Source organism: Agelaius phoeniceus, chromosome 12 (genome assembly GCF_051311805.1).
Source record: "Agelaius phoeniceus isolate bAgePho1 chromosome 12, bAgePho1.hap1, whole genome shotgun sequence".
In the NCBI taxonomy this organism is placed as follows: domain Eukaryota; kingdom Metazoa; phylum Chordata; class Aves; order Passeriformes; family Icteridae; genus Agelaius; species Agelaius phoeniceus.
This window is the reverse complement of record NC_135276.1, coordinates 5,119,484-5,143,093: the sequence shown is the minus strand read 5'-3', so window position 1 is coordinate 5,143,093 and position 23,610 is coordinate 5,119,484. Positions and strand designations below refer to the sequence as shown.

The 23,610-nt window shown below is 39.6% G+C and overlaps 1 protein-coding gene across 8 annotated transcripts in view; it reads right to left on the bottom strand.

Annotated features, from left to right (window-relative positions):
* The window catches only part of LOC143695114 (uncharacterized), a 235,485-nt gene that overhangs the window by 130,162 nt on the left and 81,713 nt on the right, over positions 1-23,610 (bottom strand). For all 8 annotated transcript variants that reach the window (XR_013184047.1, XR_013184049.1, XR_013184050.1 and 5 more), the window contains one exon: positions 15,636-15,670. The gene's annotated coding sequence lies outside the window, so the exon portion shown is untranslated. The remainder of the gene's footprint in view (positions 1-15,635; positions 15,671-23,610) is intronic.

Genomic DNA, 23,610 nt, shown 5'->3' with positions numbered 1-23,610 from the left:
CCAAGGGACACTGCCCTAAAAGGACTTTTATACAACATATTGTGGCATTCATGTTAGAGAAACAGCTTTATATTCCTCCCATAGATGGATTTCCACCTATGTCCAAACAACAGAGACCATTAAAATCAACAGCAAAAAATTTTCAAATTACCTAAGCCACAGCTGACTGGGATATTTGATACCTCTAAACCAATATTCAGTGTAAAAATATCTCCTCCCTTCTTGCCAAAGATATGCACCAGAATAAAATATGTTAGCAAAGATACAAATGTCAGGAATGTTAATAGGACTCAGAGATAGATTATATATGCTGGAATTTTCAAGATATCCAAAATGGTTTGGGACCATCTCTAATGACAAGTAAAATGCAGAGCTTATCTGAGGAATGACAGGGACACTGGCTCTCCTGTGATGTACCTGCAGGTTTTGAGCTGAAATTTGGATTTCTGCCACTGCAGAATCAAGTCAGGAGCCTGGTTAACAGTTACCCCATAGCTTCCATGTACTCCTGGGATGGAAAACCCTGGTATGGAAAATTCCCATGCAGGGAACTGCAATCTTGCCTTCTCTCTATCAAACAAACAGACTGTCCACGTGGAATAATAAGATGCTGAAATAAAATAAGTTTGGTTTTATAGACTTGTAAATTTAAAATGAAAAATATTTGTTTTTGCTGCAGCCATTTGGAGGGAGATGATGCCACCAGGCCCAGGGGATTGTCCTGCTCTGCCCTGGGGCAGCTGGGGCTGCACAGGGGGGATTGCTGGGGCTCTGCAGGGACAGGAGCTGGGTCAGTGATCCCTGTGGCTCCTCCCAACTCAGGACATTCTGTGTCCCACGATGTTTTGAACTGGCACAAATCACCATCAGCAGCACTTTTTCACCAACTGCAGAACCAAACATTAAATCCTCCCCAGACCCCTGAGTCACTCGTTCCCACTTGCCTGGAGTTCCTGCAGAGCTGCCTGATGAAGCAGATAAAGATCCAAAATATTTGCTGTATACCACTTCAGACAGGCCAGTCTGTGGCATTGACTGGGAATTTTCTTTCTACTGACCACACAAAACCTTTCCACGGAAAAGTCTGTGCACACAGCAACACTCCTCCTACACAGGGAGCTCCTGGGATGATAGAAAAAGTGAATTTGCTGTTGGAGACCAAATCTGGGTTTCTTTGTTGCAGCTAAATTTTTCTACGATTCTTTCTCCATTTTCTTTTTCTGTCTGTTCAAAATGATCTCCAGACAAAAGCACCCTTTGGAGAGCAGCATCTGCTCACCATCCTAGTTCAGTTAAATATTGCCTGATAAGTAATGAAGCTCATATGTTTTCTACAGATTTGTCTTGAAGCAAACTTTGCTGCTCCTTGCATTTGAATTTTCTAAGAGTATTTAGAGTTTTTCTAGGGAAGAATTCTAAAATTAAAAAGAAGCAAGCAAATTATCTACACCACATTTCATTAGCCTGAAAGTCTTATTGAAACCAAAATTCTAAAAGATATTCTTTTTTTTTAATCTACTGATGGATTAGGCGGAAATACTATTTAGTATTTTTCATGTCGGATAAAGTATCAAAATAGAAATTAATTATTTTTAATGTCCTATCCTCACAGAGCTTTTTTATCTCCAGCTTCTACTTGGGGAAGCTGAGGCAGGAAGTGAATTCCTTTTGCTGGGGGCTGCCCCATCAGACTTGGAGCCCTTTAGGCTTTTGTAACCCCTGTGGTGACATGAGCAGGGTCAAAATTGAGATTAAAGACAGGTCCCTGCAGCTCGTTCAACAGCATCAAATACCTGCAGCATCACCAGACTGTGCAGTTTTTTACACTCACAATCTTTAAGTATTCTTCTTCATGTGCCTCACAGATCCTAAAAACTGTTACTTTCTGATAGAAAGCTCCTGAAAACAAGAAAGACCTCATACATGAAAAGGAACCTGTTAAAAAACATGAACAAGTTTCTCAAGTAAGTGGAGGGACTGTCTGGCTCAGGGGAAGGTGATTGAATTTCAGAAAGGTTTAAATCTAAGACACCTCCTGAATCCATGGCAGATTCCCCAGGAGTGAAAACCATTACCATGGTATTTGTGCTGAGGTATGTGAGCTGAATTTGGTGTCTCAATCCAGTGTGTCTGGAGCAGTCACTTGGATCACAAAGTCACTGTGACACCTCTCAGGAGCTGGCATTCTTATTGATGGAATCAGCAGCATTTAATGGCCATGGAGACTGAACTCTCTTTGCTCACACTGCAGGCATAGAGATGAGGCAGGGGGGATGTTTGTGCTGTCACTGACTATACTATCACAGCCCCAAGATAAACAGAGGGATTTCAGCTTTCAAGCCTGTCAATCTGGCATTTTTCACAAGAAGGAAACACACTGAAATAAAGAAGGGAGCAGCGCAGCTCCAAATGACATTAATGCTGATGAGTGGCTGGGAAGGCCATGCTTAATAACAATTTGTTAAAAATAAAAGGCACATGCCAAGTTTTCCATTTCCTGATTTTCAGCCTGTTTTAACAGAACCACCTGTATGTGGAGAGGGAGAAAAGACAGCACAAGTACAGGTTGTTAGCACTGCATTGAAATTATACCTGACAGAAATGTAGAAACTCTGCATACAGCAGTTCAAAACCAAAACACAACATGATTCTGTATTTCAAGCAGCTCAGGCACAACAAGAATCTAACCAGAATAAGTGAGGACTAAAAGCACTTCCATGGAGTGATGGCTTCAGTAAAATTAGTCATTATGGACAGGAAACACATCATTTTTTTATTTTCCCATGACAACAAAATTTCTAACTGTTGACAACTTCATCAGGAAACTTGGTGAGGTTTATTATGACATTTCACAGTCCCTCAACTTTATAAGAAAAATTCAACTGGCTGGCAACATTTTGTGGGAAAATGAAGAGGAGAAAAAAGGAAAGAGCTTTTATAGTAACAACTGCTGTGTGAATCTTGGAATGTGGAGACTTGTATTCTTCTGTTGCATAAGCATCTGAAAGTGAGGGCTGTACTTTGACAGGAGAAGAACTTAGGCAGCCTACTTGAATAATTGAAGTGGAAAGAGGAGATCATTCTTTCAGTGCCTGCTTTGCAGCCAGAATATACTGAAGATTTTTCTCTGGAAACAAAGAGGAGATTAACCACTGGAAAAGAGGTTTCTTAAAAAACTTGCAAGAAAATTTCCACTGTTCCAGCACTTGAACTGAGATACACAAGAGGAATTTTGTAGGAAGTTATGGGATGGAAGGGGAAAGAGCTGCTAATCACTTCCTCACTTTATCTTCTTCACAGCTCATTGGGACAGTCAGCCTCAGAATATATTCCTTGCAGTGCTGGTGCAACCACTGAGGACAGCCATGCAGAAGTGTTTTAAAGGACTCTTTCCTTTCTGGCTTACTTAAACAACAACATACCAGAAATACAACAGGAGAACATTTATCAAGATTGATACTGCAAACCTCATTTTTGTTGGATGGAGGCAGATTAAGAGAGGAAGTTTCTTTTCATAAGTGAAGTGATAAAACACCATTGTAAAAGAGGCACTTATGAACACGTTGGCTTTTCTGTCTCATCTTTTCACTGCTCAGCCTTCGATTCTTTTTTGCTTTTCCTTGAACTTATTTTTGCATCTTCTTAAACGCAACATTTATTTCAGACACTGATTGTAATTTATCCCTAGGTAAAACTGATTATAAAACAATCTTCTAAAATGTATTGGATTTTAATCAGAGAGTCAATACAATTAATAAAATCGACTCCTCTTCTGCATTTCTGTTGGTTCCACAATAACCAGCATAATTTCTGAATAAGGAAAGACATTTTGCCCTTACTAATCAGGAATTATTGGTACACCTGTTTGAGTTGCAGGGTTAAATTCCACAGAGTTTTCATGGTGGTCTAAGGATAAAAAAGACATTAGTAGAAATCAATGGATACTACAGTGCCAAATGATTCACTTTTAAAAAGGTCATTTTATAGTAGGGAGTAAAACCTGCATTTGATCACTTGGTTATCCTCTGATATATGTCCTCCTTAAAACTCTTATCAGAGCAAAACAAACAGAAACCAGCTCCTGGTTGTCACTGGCAGTAAGAAACTGCACCGGGCAAAAGTTCAGATTCAGGTTCAAGTCCACTCCCTAAAGTCAAAGAAAATCAAAATTTCCATTGCAACTATGGTGCCTTGTTTGATCCACACGAGTGAGGAAATTTTTCCTTTGGTGGAGGTTATCAGGCATTACATATACATATATATACATACACACATATATATGTATATATATTTTTTTAATATATATATACACATATATGTACACCTATATATATACAGATATATATATACACACACACACACATATCTATATATATACACACACACACTTTTTTTTTTTCTCTCATTGCTTCCTTGCCATTCACTACTCATTGCTAGGGGGCAGCCATTGGCACAATTCTGTATTTTTAAATATAGTTTTATACCAATTTATCTTGTCCCTAATAAATATCATCTCTCAATTGTTCCTTGAATCCAGTATAGAGTTTGAAACTGGATTGAGTGGTTCATTTAAAATACCAACCAAGTACAATTAAAATAACAACCAAGAGACTTACAAATCCTCCTTTCTGGTTTTCACTGGCAAATTACTCATATCTAAAGCAACAATGCAAAACCTGTATTTCAGCTGGCTGCCTTCATAAACTGCTATAGTAATTGCATGTAAGTAAATTAGGGTTTCTGATGTAAACATCACTAAAATCTACACCATGCTTGTGCTGACAATGTGCAGCAACAGAACACAATATCCACCTTTCCAGATTGCCAGCATCAAAACCTGATAACAATATGTTTCCCTGCCTGGTTGCTCTCTGGAGATAAAATTAAGAAATTATTCTTGTAACACTGCACAGTGTAGAAAATATTTCTGTTTCATGAGGAATATCTTTCCATTCTCATCTGAATAAAGTAAAGCAATCCAAAGCAGTGTACAGACACATATGCATGAAAATGGAGGACAGACCTATATTTAAACAGGACACAACAAATGAACAGAACATTCCCATACAAAATATTTCACTCATAGAAAACTCTTCAAAAGGATCATATTGAGAGGAAAAAAAAGGGGCAAAAGAAGAAGAAAAGCAGGCAGAGTTACCTGGGCTAAAAATCCAACCCCCCCCCACCCTTTAATTCAGTATATGATATTTTCATAACTCTAGTTCTTCAACTCTACACAAAAGCACACAAGTTAGTGCCAAATCAAGAGAACTGGGCATTTAACATTCCAGAAACATCAGCTGTGCCTTGGTAATCTCTGACCCCTGTTTCCTCTTAAAGGGTCATGGGATTAAAGGCTTTTATCTCAAGTTTATTGGCTCTTTAGTAACCTTTTTGCTTTATTGGATTATACTTGTATAAGTTTTCTACTACAGCACTATGAGGCTATTAGATATGTGCTGCCAAGAAATGGAAGTCATTCACCAAGAAATGCCATGTCATTTGAATTTTATATTTTGGCCTAAATGCAGACATATTATGTGTTAAATCTATTCTCAGTATACACAGAATATATTTCTTCACTATTTATCTGTGACATCATTTTGTTTCTACCTTTGTCCAAGCTTCCAAGCTGGCTCAACAATATTCAAACACAATGCAAAATAAATAATAAATCACTTTCCAGCACCTAGTCTCACTGATACTCTTTACTTCAGTATTCCATTTATATTTTCACTCTCTGTTTTTGTGTTCACAGCTATTTTCTGTCTGTAGTTCTAAAAGCTCTCTTGTAAACTGCACAAGAAACCCAGTGCTGCACAAGGCCTGGGAGTGTTCTCTATTTTAGTGCACATTACTGTTACACTCTGTAGTAGCTGGGAATTCACTTAGGCAGTGAATTGTACCCATGCAGATTCAATTCTGAATTCTGAATTTAAATCACCAAAACACTATAGGGTGCAGTTTCATGTCTATGCTTCCTGTGTGGGAACCACAAAGAATATTCTGTCTGAAAATATCCAGCAGAGATTTTTATTGGAATGAATGTGATCCTTCTGAGTACAGGCATCCCAGCTTTGTACTTCCTTGCCTTCATACCTCAGCCCATGGATGTGACCAATTAAGCAGATAACAGGGCCCAATACTATCCCAATATAGTTATTCTTTTTTTTATGGAGAGCCCATTAAGCACACAGATCCTGGCAGTCAGAGCTGACTGATATTAAATGAGTTTCTCAGGGACTCTGGGATTACAGATCAAGAACCTTCACTAAAGTACCTGATTTGCCACAGACAGCATTGGACCTGTGAGAAAAATCCATTGCCAAGTATTTGATGGAAGCAAAGCAAATTCCAGGAGGGAAGGTTTGACACTGGGCTGGTTCATTGCTACCATGGCCATTGCTTCAGGTGTCTCCATTCCCAGGCTGAGCTTCATCCCCAAAACAAATCAATTACCCGAGTACTTAAAGGATTTTCAGTCATCCACTGCTTGCAGTATTATCCAATAATAATTATTACACCTTTCCCATTAAAAAAAATTATATATATTACTTATATAGGGGGGGTTTAAATTTTAACTCATCCCATGTTTTTGATCTGACCACTCCCACCTGGGCAGTTTTACAGCCTGAGGAGAAATTGATTCTTTCTCCCCACATCCAGAAAGGTGCCAACACAATTCCCTCCCTACAGGAGAGGCAGAACCTCCACAGGTGATGGGATTCACACAGAACCATGATTTGCTTTCTGAGCACAGAGGCACCAGCACCAGAGGAATCTATAACTCCCACACAGGCACTGCTCCTCAGTGTGCTCAGACCAGCAATCAATGTTCAAATCAACACAAAAAACACATCCCAAATGGATGAGAAACAATGTATAACTCCAAGGCTGATCTGGACTGAATTTATCCATTTACTGTAATGCAAAGCCAACCCCAAAGATGCTTTGCAAGATTGTAGATGTTGCCCTGAGTTTGGTGTTAAACACACATCCCAGTAAAATGCAACCAGTTTTGTTTGCCTCTTTTGATGTAACAAATTAGAAACTTGGGCACAAGAAAATACATTGCAGGCCTTTCATTTACATAAATTGGAAAATGATCTGAATTAAACAGACATGGTTTTTCTTTATAGTTGCTAACATTCTGCATGGCTTAAAACTTTCTGCTTGAAGTGGTTTATCATAAATAGACATTTCTGAAGGTCCCCCAAGGCAGACAAGTGCACTTCTAGAGAATTAGACACAGCTTTGTTTGAAAGCAGCCTAAATTTCTTTAATTTCAATGAGAGAAAAATTGTCAAGTAACATGTAACATCAGCTCTGCCCTGATAATCTCTGATGGAGTCTGTCAGTAATATCCATTCTTAGTTCAAAGCAAACTAATTTTATTTTCTACTTCCTAATCTGGAGTATCCATCTCAGTTTCAGTGCTTGAAGAGATGACAAAATAGGTGACAAAGAAACCAGGTAGACTCTGTTTATCCATTGGCAATCTCAGAGTGGAGCAAAACCCCTGTCAGTGTCTCTGCAGACACCCCTCTCCAGCACAAACACAAATTACAGCCTGCCAGGTTAAATGTTAGCAGATTTCCTCATCTACAATTCCATCTCCTCTGACCTGCTCATTCTCTGCTCCTGGCAGAGTGCAAGGACTAGATTTCAAGCCTTTGTTTAATTAATTTCCACTGCAAGAGACGGATTGAAAGTTTTTTAGCTGGGCATGAGGATACCTGAAGGCAGCTCCCAGTGAAACTCCTGCTCTCAGAGCAGAACATAATGGAGTGGCTGCACTGGGATCTGTGCAGCACTCAGGAAATTCCTCACTGCAGCACAGGTCAGGCAGTGCTCCCTGGGCCCTGTAAGGTGCTGACCTATTCACAGAAAGGTCATTTTGCTGCAGAAGACAGTTTATAAGTGGAAAAGAGCCCAGCACATACTGATGCTGAAAGCTTTTGATCTAACCAGCAGCATTTGGCACACACTTGAACTAACAGGAACACAGGTATGTCCTGAAGTATACAAATTTTGTGTGACATTTTTCAGACACATATTTGAAAGGATTTAATTTAGCTTTCTCTTTAGTACCCTTGAGCAGTAACTCCATCAGTGCTTTAAGGCAGGAATTTTTGCTCCTCAACATCTGCATGTCCTTACTTCAGTCAGTGGTTTACAGAGTTTCAGTGAATTTTGCAAGCATTATATGGGCTCTTACTATTCACCTTGATGCTGGAACCCTAGATGCCAAGAATTTTAGACTTTCTGTGTTTTTAGACACAGACTCTGAAAAAACACCTACATTTAACTTGAAGCTGTAGAGAAGGCTTCCAAAATTAATTGATAACACTGAGATCATAAGTGTATAATTTGAATAAATGTGTATAATATCACATAGTAGAAAACTTGGAGTTTAAAATTTTAGAATACAATAATATATATAAAACTAAGATAGAGGTTTTAAGGCAGTAACTAATCCTTCTTCCTCTTCATAAGTTTGAGTAGTATTGTATAATTAGACAGAAAAATCCACATTACAAGCCATAAGTAATTAGCTATTGAGTTAAAAGTAAAAATAATTTAAGTATCATTTCTTAATTAGAGACTTTTTCCTTAAAAGACCTTGTAAAAATAGATATGGAGCCATTTTGTAGCTTGTTAGTGAGATACTGTAAGACTCATGACTCTTAAGCTGCAATATAGATAAAAAATAATAAACAACTAACTCTGAACACAAAATACCATCTCAAACACTTCCAGTTCCGACCTGACAAAAACAAAACAAAAGATAAAAACCAAACACCTTGGTTCTAAAACAAACCCCAAAACCCACAGCATCCAGTCAGAAAAACAAAATATTGCAATGAGAAACCAGGCAAACTATAATGGTTATTGACTCTTCTACACAAACCCCTGAGCAGCCAGAACTGTCCAAGGCCCCGAGCTCTGCTGCTCTCAGCCTCGCAGCAATTTCATATGCAAAACAAGTCACTGAGATTCCTTCTGCTTGGGATAAACCATTGTGAAATTTGGCTGTTTCTTCCCCATTTTGATGAAGCTGAAATGCCCAGGCTGACAGCATAACTCACCCTGTATTGATTCCACGCCAGTGCTCGTTAATGGAGACGCCGATTCTCACTGAATGTATGACCTACTGATATCCCAAGGCAGTTTTTGTCTCAAATACCTCCAAACACACTGAATTATTTAGAGCTCAAAAATGTTACAAATGCTTGGTACATCTGCACATCCATACCTGGGTGTACAGGTATAAATATCCATCAACTCCTTTGTGAGCACACAAGCACACACTGAAATTTGGCTGAATGCACCACTGGCACTGGCATATTTTCTGGAAAAATCCCCTTGCCCAGGATTTCTTCTCCTGGGAAGCTGAGAAGCCCCAGAGAAAAGGGAAAACAATATTATCTCATTGGCTTCTCCTGTGTTTTGCTGCTTTGGAATGGGGTTGGAGATTGTTTATCCAACAGGTGAATTGTTTTAATTAATGTCCAATCACAGTCAGGCTGTGTTGGACTCTGAGGAGAGAGTCAGAGTTTTTAATTTGTATCTTTTAGCTTTCTGTAAGTATCCTTTCTCTATTCTTTGGTATAATTTAGTATAGCATTCTTTAATATAATATAAAATAATAAATTAGCCTTCTAACAACACGGAGTCAGAGCCATCTTTCCTCCCCTGAAAATACCACACACCACCACAATCACTCTGCTTTAATAAAGCCTCAGGTCCTTCAGCCTCTCACTAAACATCACCTGCAGCTTCCCTGGGGCAAAATAATTTCATCTGTAATTTGCTTAAGTGTAATGGATTTGTAGTGACAAATCTGGTCATTGTCAATCTATTGACCTGAAGTTGCAATTTACTGATCCTTTTGGTGTCATTAGCCACTGTTTTGGAAAAAGCCTGTGGTGATACAGAGTATTTGTCTGTGGATAAACACTCTATTTTTTTGTAAAGTATGAAACCCAAGTCTTCCTTAGATATTCAAACAAAGCTTTAAAAGCATCAGCCATGACATTTTGTATAAACATTTTCCAACTGCCCCATGGATTTTGGCAAGCATGTGTTCCAACATTAGGAAATGATAAGAGACTTAAGAACAGATATACTGTGAGGAGATATCTTCTTAAATTCTTTATTCAATCAGCTGTGAAACAGTATAATATCTTAAAAGGACACATTTGGTAGCATGAAAGACAAGTGCAGTGAGGCTTGAGCTTGCTAAATTCATTGCATTCTCCAACCTTAGGGCTGCAAATAGATTATTTTTTAACCTCTCAAGAGGATGGCAGGTATTCTGCAAGCAGCTGGCATTGTGAAGCAATTTAAATCCTCTCTATTTGTTAGCTGGTTTAGTGACTGCTAAAAGGGGTGGGTTAAGTTTCTTAGAGGCTTTTTTTCCTTTTACTCAGTAACTTCTAGGCTAATAGCTTGCATTGCCAAGCCTGACACAATGAATCCACTGCTCCAAATGGATTTGAAGACAGAGATTTTGGAGAGCTGGGGACTTGACTTCTGAAGCAGAGCTTGCAAGGTAGGTTAAAATGTGTCTGTGGTAAAATACAGACATAGCTTTTGCTCTGCAAGCTGCAGACCTGCCAAACTACTTTGAAATTATTTGTGTAGTCTCTGGGAAATCACTGCAGTTATCTCACAACTCCATCCCAGGCTGTTATGACACCAGAATGCTTTTTGCCTCTCTCTTGTGTTTTCCTGATCTCTTTGAACAAGGAGGGCTGGAAGCATTATTCACTCAGCCTCCCAGGTTTGTATTAATTGCATTCATGAAATGGGCTTCATTTACTAGGAAAACTGCATGAACCTGTTGAGCATTTCAATCTGGCAACACCTTACTTTCCAAAATGTACTGAAATTTGCTGAAGTCCTAAATTTTGCCTGCGTTTTTAATTGATTGCATATCAGTTATCTTCCTTTGAAACTTGCACACAGACAGATGGGTGCACTGAAGCATGATATTAATCAATAGGAAATCCAAAATTATGCCATAGCATATGAACATCTCAGGCCATCCACAGAGCTGAATGTGCTTTGCCAGTCTGGGCAGAGAGTTTGGAATCCCCTTGGTTCTGCACAGAGCACTACAGGCATTTCCATGCAGCTAGAACACTGTACATGGTATTTATCAACAAGGAAGCATCCTCCCTCCTCATGCTCATGTGGCTGGTGCTGATGCTTCTGCTGCCTCCATCTGCTCCTTTGGCACTGCCATGACCAACCCTCTGCTGGGAGGGGGCACAAGGGGAGCACAGTCCCAGCATTCAGGTGGGAAGAGGAACAAACTTGTCACTTCATAAAGGATGGAAGGAAAAGGTCATTATCTGACACTCCCAACCAATCCTTGGCTCTGGAAATACAAGGGGATTTCTAAAGCAGCACATAATACATAGTTTGGGACATATTCAGTGCTGTATATTGTATCTAAAAACATATTTTTCAAAAATCCTTGGCATTGCCTAGAGCGCAGTTCTCCTTGTAGTTTCTTTTTTCATTACATCAGGAAGGAATTGCAATGCCTGTGCTGGATGTATACATTGTGCTTTAGGATTCATACACCTTTTAAACCAGCAGGATGGCACACACTCACACACTCACATTTTTCCTATACAGTTAATACATCTGCATGAGCCAATCAGTGTGGTATAAAAATGCAATTATTAGCAGGAGGGTTAGGCTGTACTTTTCCTTGTGGATATCTTCAAGACACCAACCCCACTAGGCAGAGGTGAAGGAGAAATGTTATTCCCTGTGAGAGCAGGTGTTCCTGATCAGCCAGACCTTTCTGGGTGAGAAGGTTCAGTTCTTTGGTTTACAGAGACCCACCTTATACAACTGCTCCCTATGCCTGGTTTTAGTGTGAATCCATCTTTTCAAAGCATTTCTAAAGCCACAGATGGTTTTTTTTCTGAGGACCATGGGGCTATGCACAGGAAAACAACTGCATTTGCATGTATCTATTTAAAAGTTTATTTTTATCTCTTTTTGTCACATTCACATTTTCTGAAAAATGCCTTCATCCAGGATTTTTCTCCTGAGAGGCCTCAGAGAAAAGGAAAACAATTCTGATCTCATTTGCTTCTCCTGTGTTGTGTTCATGTGGAATGTGTTTGGAGATTGTTTACCCACAGGTGATTGTTCCATTGCATTCTGCTGGGAGTTGTTTTCACTCTTTGGCCAATCAGGGCCAAGCTGTGTCAGGACTCTGGAAAGAGTCACAGGTTTTCATTATTATCTTTTTAGCATTGTGTCACCATCCTTTCTGTATTCTTTAGTACAGTGTAGTGTAGTATTCCTTAATATAGTATCATAAAATAATAAATTATCCTTCTGAGAACATGGAGTCAGATTCATCATTCCTTCCTGCCATGGGGCATCCCATAAATACAATATCTTTTGACCCTGGAATTTGGAGTCCACCTTTCTCTGCATACTGAGAGAAGCAGGTTCTGTGCTTTGAATGTTTGTGTAAGAAAAATTAATTATGAAACTTAACTATTGAAACCCACAGCATCATCTCCATTCATTCTGCTGGGCTCTGGAACCAGCATGTCTGTGGTGTGGGCAGGGACTGATGGGAGAACAGGACTGTGCCAAACATAATCCAAAAACATTATGCATTTCTGTAACCAGATGGTTACCCAGCAGCTTAACACAGACAGTGAAATCCTTTCTTATTATTGCTCACCACACAGAGACAGATAAAGATAACAGGCCTGGTAGTGCCATGCTGAAAACTCAGTATGAGCTCTTCCCACATTGCACTTTTATGACTCTTTTCAAGTTCCTCTCTTCTCTTCAAAACAAAAGTGTTCTTAAAGTTTGATGTTTGAGCATCCTATTTGTGTTTCAGTGTATTATTATACATGACCAAGGATTTTAAATGTGCATTTCTCTGACAAGTATGAATTGTGATAGGTTTTAGCATTCACATCTTACAGTCTGGCTTCAAGCTCTTCTCACACTTGATTTGTATCTTGTGTCTTAGTGGATAACAAAAAAGCACTTTCATATGAGCTATGCATTTTATGCAGATTCTTTTTTTTTTTACACTGAACTCCATACTCAAAATCAAAATTGCATATAAACAGTACATGCCAAGCAGCCAAATCAATACCCAAATAATAACTAAAACCTGTTATACTTTCAAGAATATAAGAGAAATTAATATAAAGAGCATTACGAATCCTTTGAAGCACAACAAAAGGAGCCATAGTTAAAATTTTAACAAGTTAGAATCATTAGCTAAACAAATCCTGACAGCCTAGCTTTGCACTTCCAGTCACACATGCTCAGAACAAAGGCTTGATATGTGAGGCAACTTTAATAGGTCCCTCTGCATATGACTAATTTTTCCTCAAACAGTCATTTTTTATTTCGTATTTTCCTCTGGATCCTGAAATGTCACATTTTATTAATCTGTGTCACTCATGTGGATTGTTAAAAGAACAGACTAGCACTGGAGGAAGTGCTTCTCATCATTACCATATGTATGTGGGATGACAAAGGAATGTGCTCAAATTTGGAGTAACAATTATTAAAAGTAGAACAAGCAAGAATAGAATATAACCTGTTTTCCTTTAACCAATTCCAAACTGCTCTTGGAGAAATGGCAACAGCAAGAATTGGTCCAGAAAAACCCTGGTTTGCCTTTGCTCCCTCAATTCAACACAAAATGGGGTCAAATTCACTGGCCCCTGCACCAGCTGTGCCAGAGCTGAGTCCATCTCAACAGAGAGCAAAAGATGATAAAAATGGGCATTTGTTTTTTATTCCTTTTAGGTCAAGCTCCCTGTTTGAGTGAAAACATTTCCCAGCATTCACAGAATTAGCCAAAAGCACAAACAATGCATTTTGAATGAAGTGACTCTCCCTTCAGACAGCAGTGGCTGAGGTGACCTCTCAGACTGTAAATCCCCATGCAGAATTCACCATGCCCACATTGTACCTTCATGAAGGTACAGCACACATTTGGGACAGGAAGGGGCTGAGAAAGGTGCTCAGGTTTCTGAGAATAGAAATCTGTTCTAAATGATGCATTTTAAATGGCATATCCATTCTCTTAATAACCAAGAGCAATTATAAATTTCTTTTAACAAAAACAAGGAGTAAAAAGAAGAAGCTGTAGAGAAAAAAAATATAGAAATCTGAGGATTTGAATATACAAAAACTTAATTGAAAGTTGTGTAGAAGATGTTATCTCCAATTCCAAAACATTTGCCTGAGGAACAGGCAGTACAAACACTGTTACACAGCCTATCCCAAAGAGGAAATAAAACCAAACAAACTACTGAAATAATTATCACAGCTCAGTTGTTTACCAACCTGCTCCAACCAAACCAAAATATAATCACAAAAATAAAATAAACACACTGCACTGGCAGAAAGACTGGGTTGCAGAAAAAAGCAGGGTACCTAAGGTTATAGCACAATATTTAACAGTTTACATTCACTAGGTGTAAATATATTTCTATTTCTAATTGATAGCACAAAGCAGTTTATCAGTAATTATCTCCTTTAACGGCTCACATCCACACTGCAGCTTTGCTGTCTGTGCTTCACAGAATTATCTCTTCTTAAGTCCCAGCTTTACTCAGTGAATTCTGAGGACCAGATTAAGTCTGAGGAGTAGCTGGATTGAGTAAAACAGAAATCCTCTTCCTCTCACAGAATGCAAAGTTGCAGATGGACACTGAAAATGCCACTGAGAGCTTTCCTTGGAATTGATTTAAATTAGGAGGCTCTCCAACTTTCCAATGGTTTCCTAATGAAGTGCTCTATGAATTGTGGCCTTAAATGTAGATGTTTAGAAGCTGAACATGTCAAGACAGTAATGTAGCAGAAAAATGAGGTAATTTTATAAAAGATACTTTGCTATATATTATGACACAGCTACCATGGAGCATAAATGGCATTTGACCCTAACTCTATTATAGTTGCTTCCCTGATATTCATTTGGACATCTGTCTGAGGAGAAAGTACAACAGATGGATACAGGCAGAGATGGAGATCTAAAAAAATAAGCAGACAGTGTTTTTCCTGGTACCATCACATGAAGATTAAACAATTTAGGCTGAAAAGATGAACACATAATTTCCCCAGTGTGCCTGGCTATCTCACCAGGCAAAAAAAGAGAGTTATACAGATGCCAGGGTCAGATCTGAAAACCTGTTCTCATCTTCCTCTGAAGAAGACTGAGAGGAAAACAAAGGTTGACTTTTAGGCCAACCCAAGATTTGATATTTTTTTTCTGTCAAAAAATCTTACTGCAGTACTTGAAGTGTATTCAAACCAGACTGGTTTGCCACCCAGGATTGTGGGGTAGAGAGTCTAAAATTAAATTGAAGGTTATATAAAACAGGCAAGCCCGTGAGTGTTCCTGGCCTTGGCTGAACATGTGCAGAGCAATTTGGCAATTTATTCAGCTACATCTGCATTTGTGGCACACCCTGGAACAGCCCAGTGCTTACCTGCAAGAGGTTCTGATTAGTGACATATTGTTTGCAACCTCCTTGCAAGGAGCATTGTGAGCAAAGCTGTGTTTCTCCCACACACACATATGGTTGCATAGACAGGAATTAAGAAAATATCTTTCTTACCTTTCTCTGGCTCTCCACATGGCAAGCAAGACTTTCTAGAGAGGAGGAGCAAAGAAAATAATTAGACATCCAAAAATGAAAATACTGATTTTTATCCTCACAGACCAGGTGATAAACAAGGAAACTCATCCCTGTATATTGAAACATTTTTACTCAAAAGTTTCTCACAAATCAAAGAGTGCAATTATGCTTAGACAACCCTTACAATGGTCCATTAACCCATCAATCTCATCTGGGAAGATGATTTCCCAGCCCCAAGTCTGGCAATAATGCTGAGACTGTGAGCAGAACATAAAAACCAGGCCTCTCAGAAATGAGACATTACAACAAGCATAAAGGCTGTTAGACTGATCAACAGCAAATCCCTTGAGACCCATGGCTTCTAAACTACAACTGGAGTAATTTTAAGTTCAAGTTGTATTTGGAACTAGCAGACACTTCAGTCTGACTTATTTCATATTTATTCCTATTCCAGGTGTGAAGATGGGAGAATGACTTTTGAACCAGGCTCTATTGCTTGCATAGTAATCTTCCATTTATTAAGAAATATCAATTTAAAGAAAAATCATTTTCTGTGAAAAGTTAGATTTTAAATTGAATTTTAATCTTCCTGCTCCCACCTTTGAGGCTCTACATAACTCTGCTCCTCACTTCTCACTTGATTTAGTCTCTTCTCTGATCACATTTCACCCATATCACCCCAAAAGCAATTTAACATAATCAAGTGTCCAGCTACCCCAAAGCCACATCTACAGTTGCCTCCCCCTTCTTCAACAAAATATATTTTATTTTAAAAGCTCATTTTCTCACACTATTGTCCCCTCCACCTTCAACCTCAAGAATTGCAAAGATCTACTTTGCAATTTTTTGGAATTCCCCATGTCATCTATTTATCTAATTTCTTCTAGATTTCATTAAGCCAGGCATTGCCTTCACTCCTAAACAGCCAGGTTGCTTTGATCATAGTAAAATTTCCTCAGGGAAGCAATTGCTGCTTTCACTTACTGTTATATCCTGCCTTTAAAAACAACAAGGAGATAGATTGGGGCTTAAGATAAATGATTGAGTGGCTCATATTTTATAAAAGCCAGTTTACTTAACACTAATAGTGAAGAGGTGTTGACAATTTAGGCAACAATTTACAAGGGTGGAATGAAATCACTATGATTTATTCTGGTGCTTTTCTGTGCCCATAATTCTGGAAGTTACAGGTAAGTCTGTACCAGAGGAGAGGAAAATACAACCTGGATGTGTCAGCATTTCCAGGACTAAAATACTGCTTGCAGATATAGCTGGAGATAAAAATGCACTGCTGGGGTTGGAAGGGCTCCCCAGACACTGCCAAACAAACCTTGGCATGACTTCCCTACACAGGGCTCACCCCAACAGGGAATAATTCCCCTTCTCAGGAGGGGGAAACAGCAGCTGAGGATAAGGAGCTCCATGGTACAGATTCTTCACATTTTAATCCTTGTTTTAATGTTTACCATTAACTCAGAATGAGCCACTGTCCTTCCACTGCTTGGTGAACAACATTTCCAAGCTGTTGTACCAGGTAACTGTGGGAGATTACATTTACACAAATTCCTTTAGTCCATCTTCTCTCTGTAGGCATCTCTGTGCCACACAGCTTCAAGAGGCAAACAGAGAAAAGCTTTGCAACCTCTCTGGCAAAGAATATTTTTGGTAAACACATTGCAGTAACGTGAAGTGTCAGGAAATCAAAGACTTCCTGAGCAGCTCAGCAAACATCTCTAAAGAAATCCAAAGTACTGAGGATGAATCCTTTACAAGATGGGAAGACCCTTCTTTAAAAACCTGCAGTCTGAATAAAGTCACCTTCTTATCCTGAATGCCCTTCCTGGTAAGCATAAAAAGCACAATAAGAAATAAAAGGTGTTGAAGTTAAAAATAATTCTGTCTCATCTGTGATAATACTTTCACATGTAATTAATATTTGAACATATAGAGGGTTGTTAAAAGGTTTCACTACTTTATATATACACATTTAAGGAACAGAACTGCTCCTTCATGACCCAGGCAAAGGTATAATAGGTAAAATGTAAATCAAATGAGTACCTTGATATTAAGATTCCTCTAGGAAGATAAATTTAAATGTTTTTAAATTCATATAATTATATGGCATGCTTAAACTCTCACTAACCCCAGCATCTCCAGGAGATATCAATAACCTCCCCAAAACCTCTCTGACTCAGCCTTGTATTGAGTGGGACCTGATCTGGTCTGGGTTAACTGGGGTTAATTAGCACAACCAGGGGACACACCAAAACCACTGAGTGCTGCCACCTGGTACTTTTTAATGCTTTCTATTCTAAACCTGAAAATGAGTTACCACTACCCATGGACAAGCTGGGAATCCTGGCTCTGTGCTGGAGTGTTAAGTACTCCTTTTCATTAAGTTACTACACAAAAAAGTGAATAAAAGCCTTCTGAGCTTGGCCAGTCATGACTTCTCCCCTGGTATCAAGGATATTCTCCTTTCTACAAACAATTTCTTCTCAGGAGCCCCTCCTCACTGGCAAAATTTAACCATTTGTAAGTTTTGGAGGCTCATTTTCACCTGTCATTCCCCATGATGGTAACTTCCTGGGTGAGATGAGACTTTTCTGAAAAGCTTCTCATCCTAATACCTTAAAATTTTGGTGTGTTGTTTTCAAATTATCTGCAGAATGGCAGGTTTTAGAAAGGCCAATTTTAGGAATGGGGAGTCAATCCAAGTTCACTCCCTGGAGAGCTGAGAGTGTATATCTACAGTGGACATAACTTCAGGGAGCAAATTTACATCATTCACTCCACTTTGATGCAGATTTTAGAACTTTTCCTTGAATCACTACTGTTCTTGAAGCTCCAGTCACAGACATATCTTAACCTTATGAGGACTGAAATATTTTTTTCATATGGACTGAGACAGCTATTTTTTCTACCTTTTTAGCAAGTAAAACTGTATTTAAACTACAAAATCTGAAGCAAGCCTACTCATTTAACAGCAACTTGAAAGGCACAAAAGACTCAGGAAAACAAAATTAATGAAAAAAAAAAAAATCTTTTAATTTTGAGCAATTACCAGTCAGCAATAGGAAAAAAAACCTCATCTATTAAGGAATGTGCCAGCTAAAGACACCCCAAGAACCCCTCATGAGTACATTCAGGGGGAAGAGCTGCCCCCATCTCATTGAGCAAGGGCACAGCCCCAGCTCTCCCTAATTACACAGCACTCAGCCAGCTCCTGCACAGCCCAGCGTGTTCCTGGTGACAGCAGCAAACAGGGGCTGATGGAAACTGCTAATTTAGAAATTAGGCACCAAAAATAGAATCTTAATCTGCCACTCCAGCGGGTCTGACAGCAGAAGGGATCCATTAATCTGAAGTTTCCCAGAGCAGCCAATCTGGTCTCGGCCAGGGGTGCGTGACAGGCAGGTTATGGATGAGGATCTCAATGCTCCACCATTCCATGGACTTCTGGGAATATCCTGCACTTCATTCTGTCCCAGATAGCTTGAGAAACAAAAGTGTCCCTTCAATCTGGTGCATTTAAGCTGAATCTTACTTGTCTTTTGGTGCAAATCTGTTGGCTGTCTGTCTGTTCAGTCAGGGTAGATGCTTTCATCACTAATGATAGAAACACCTTTGTATGGACTTTGTGCAGCCTGAGCTCAGCAACAGGAAAAGAACCCAAAAATTATCCCTTCATTGCCAATATTGAACACTGAAAGAGTCCTGTAATTTTGGATCTCTGCAGTGCAATAGTTCTGAGAGGAGTAGGCTCCAGCCCATGGACAGGTCTGCACAAAGAATCACCTTCCTGCTGTGGCAAGGCCTTACTGCAGTAATTCCAGAAAATAAATTCAGAGACCATCAGGAATGAGTGATCCTAAAGCAGTTATATTGGTTTGTTAAACATGTCTTTGACTGGTGAGGTGATGCTATATTTTAGTAACACTGAATTCTTGTTCCAAGGAACAAATACACACACAGCTACTTTGGGTAACACTAGGAACACACTCCTACAGTAAGCAATCACTAATATTTAACTGTATGGATTTTATTGTAAAATTAATATTAAACTAATTATTGTTGAAAACAGATCAATAAAAGTCATAAGTTCCTTTGCTGTTTATTAACATACCATCATGTATAGTCCACTAATTAAAAAATGTGTACATATATGTGCGTGCATATAAAAAATGGGGGTTTAATATATAAATATATTTAAGAATCTATATAACTACATATCCACTGTAGATATACACTCTCAGCTCTCCAGGGAGTGAACTTGGTTTGACTCCCCATTCCTAAAGTTAGCCTTTCTAAAAGGTGAAGGGTATTTCAAAGGGATGACTCCATTATATTGTTTCCTGCCTTTCTGAGGAAGGATGAAGGGGCAGTCTTCCTCCTCACCTGGGGATGGATAACTCTCCTCTTACTCAACTGCAGTTTCATATTATTTCTCCTCTCCAGCACAAAAACCTTGCACAGAAATAATTCTTTGTGGTGTCTGAGAGAGACAGCCTCCTGAGACACAGACAAGTGATTCACAAGAAGATGCATTCATAGGAGCCCCATAACAATACCTTGTTTCTGCACCCCCTGAGCCCAAGCTGTGGCTCTGCAGCCACCCAGAGCAGGGTGAAGCCCACCCCACCCCTCTGCCCCTCCAGCACATCAAAGTTAGAACAGCCTTCACTGCAGCCCAACACCACACACAGTGTTTGCCTTCCAATCCCTCTGCAAGTTTAGCCTAAATTCAATATGTTTCCACTCTAGGCTATGTTTACTGAAATAAAGCTACATTCAACTATGGGCAACCTGTCTTTGAACATATGCTGTAGGCAGCAATCTAGCAGAGAAATGGGCGACAAGCTGTGAGACTAAACTTTTATCATCGGCTCCATAAATCAAGATGAAAGCTATAGACTTCCTCCTGTGGACCTCACACAGCCTTGAGAAAGAAAGTTAAAATATTTAGATTGGAAGAACAAAATAATATAAAGAGAAGAGAAAAAAAAAATAACCCAAAGTGAAATTTAGTTGAAGCATTTGTCCAGTACTAAATAGAGTTCCCAAGAAAGCACATTTTAAGATATTTTTTTAAAGATATACTTGACATCAATTACTAATTAGTAAAATTAATGATGTCTGGACCATTCAAAAATTTTCTTTCTTCAGTCCCATTCATGTTGTTTGCACAGAATTTCCACTAAACCAACTGTACAGAAAGTTATACCAGCACAGCTTTAGTGCAGCAAGTAAGAGTCTTCTCAGTAATTAGCACCTGCCAGCTAATTAAGCAATTTACAGCACACCATATAGGCAGGTAATAGCACCTGTATCCCCATAAACAATAAATCCATATAGATTCCATTAAGTTTCTAACACATATAAAATTACTGTAGAGAATAGGGTTTGCAGTGATGTTTTTGCACTAATAAGGAATGCAAAACCACTTTGTGATCTCTGGGGAGGACTTCAAAATTCCTCAATATCTGGTAAAAAGAGACTTTTCAATTTTATTGAGACCCCACCTGCAGAGCTGCCCCAGCCTGGGCCAGCTCAGGAGGGACCTGGAGCTGCTCAGAGAGCCCAGAGGAGGCTCCAGGATGGGCAGAGGGATGGAGCAGCTCTGCTGGGAGGAAAGGCTGGCACAGCTGGCATTGCTCACCTGCACAGGAGAAGCTTGGGCTGAGCTCAGGGTGGCCCTGCAGGGCCTGAAGGAGCCCCAGGAAAGCTGGAGAGATGTTGTCCTCTTATTGCAAATCCTCCATACCTTCTGGGTGATTTCTCATGGGCATCTCCTCACAGCACAGCCAACAAACTCCAGCTCACCTCTCACCCAGCTACCCCACTCTTTTATAGCACTCATCCTTATTGGACACAGCTGGGGCCTATTCAGGGCAGGGCTGTTCCTAATCTTTGGTGATTGGTACAGCTGCAACTCCTTAGGGGTGAGACAGCCTTCTGCACTATCTTGATTTTCTCACATTCCATCCCCCCACAGAGAGAGACAATTGCCAAGGGCTGGAGGGACAGGAGCCAGGGAATGGCTGCCAGTGCCAGAAGGCAGGGCTGGGTGGGATCTTGGCAATGAGGAATTGTTCCCTGGCAGGGTGGGCAGGCCCTGGCACAGGGTGCCCAGAGCAGCTGGGGCTGCCCCTGCATCCCTGGCAGTGCCCAAGGCCAGGCTGGACACTGGGGCTGGAGCAGCCTGGGACAGTGGAAGGTGTCCCTGCCATGGATGGGGTAGAATGAATTTATCTTTATGGCCTCTTCCAATCCAAACTATTCCATGATTTTTCTTCCAAACCATTCCATACATTTTTCCTACCATTTAAGCTCTCCCTCCCTGCATGGCATTACTTCTTTCACATCAGAAGGATAAAAGAAATAACCTTACACCAAGCACTAGCACCACATCCAGAAGCAGCATGCAAAGGTAGGGTTTAGACTTCAAAATAAATAAATACATAAATAAATAATTCATCCCCAGGCCAGAGATGTCCTCTGAAATCCTCAGAGCAAAGCTCACCCCTGGTAACTCCTCTTGCCCTGCACGCTCCACTCCCATTGATCTCACCAGGGGATCCTCTCAAAGTGAGAGCTGCTTATTAGAGCTGAGCTTCCATGTGCACATCTAAGAGGGAAATTTTGTCCTTCGGACAGACCTATGATCAAGACATAAATTTAGACCAAAAGGAAGCAGGAGTGTGTGAACCACTTCTGTATTTGCACAAGCAAACGGGGTAATGAGAGAGGCAACGTGAGTGCCTTGAAATGACCTTTACATCTGTGCACACCAAAACCGGGCACAGAAATGTGAAAAACATTCCTGTTTTACCAACAGCAAATACCAAATTATGGAGTTCATTACTCCAATCAGTAGAAAGAAAAATTATTGCAACAATTTTGCCCCTGTTTTTCAGCTGCTAGTTGTCATGTCCTCTCCTACTCTCTCTCTAATGTTATACAGGTTCCATTTTTCATTTAACCCTCCCAGTCTTGGAAATAATGAACCACAAAAAGTCAACAAGAGCCTTCATACTTATCACATTGTCTTGTAAAGGCATCAAATAAAAAAGAGCTTTAATATCTTTCTGACTTCCATTCCTGCCAAAAGGCTCTGACAGAACACACATTTCAGAGACCTCCTGTATATTTCTTTTTTCTTTGAGCTTTCTCAGTCAGAGCTATTTAACTTAACCATCTCAGACCAATGGTGAAGTGCTCAAGAGCTAAGTACAAAATATCACAATATTAATATTTCTGCCCTTTCAGAGCATTATGTAAGGCTTGCTTTATCTCCTGATATGGCCAGGACACACCAAAACTATTCCTATTATTTAAAAAGGCAAATTTTCCTTATTTCATTTAAAGCCAAGACATTTTCCAAATTCAAATTAATATGCACATGCCTTGTATCCTCTCTGACACAAATCTATGCAATATACTATTCACAGTGTGCCTTTTTACCTACCTACAAATTCTTCTATCAGCAGATAAAAGAGATTTATTGTCAAATTCCTATTTTATCTTCCAACATTTGCCTAGTGGGAAAGCATAAAAGAGACAGGTGACCTCCTGTTTGGGGGTTTGGATCAGTGCTTAGCAATCCCTGAGACAAATCCTACTTAAGGAGCAACATTCTTGTTTCTTTTTTTGTTAGATCTAAATATTTGACACCACTTTTAGAGCTGCAGGAGGTGGATTTACCTGTCAAAAATTATAGGAAAAAAACCCCAAAGTGTTCCTAAAACTCCAGATATTTGAGTTTAATTTGAAATAAAAGTTGTGCTGAAATAAAATAGACAGATGTCTTGCTAATTCTGGTGTGCCAGGGCATGGTGTGCTGCTGAGGGGAGGAATGCAGAGATTCCAGGTGCTGGGCATTTGTGTGAATAAGGATGTGCAGAAGCAGAACATTTAACACTCCAGCATTTGCAGACAGAGAATTTCAAACCTC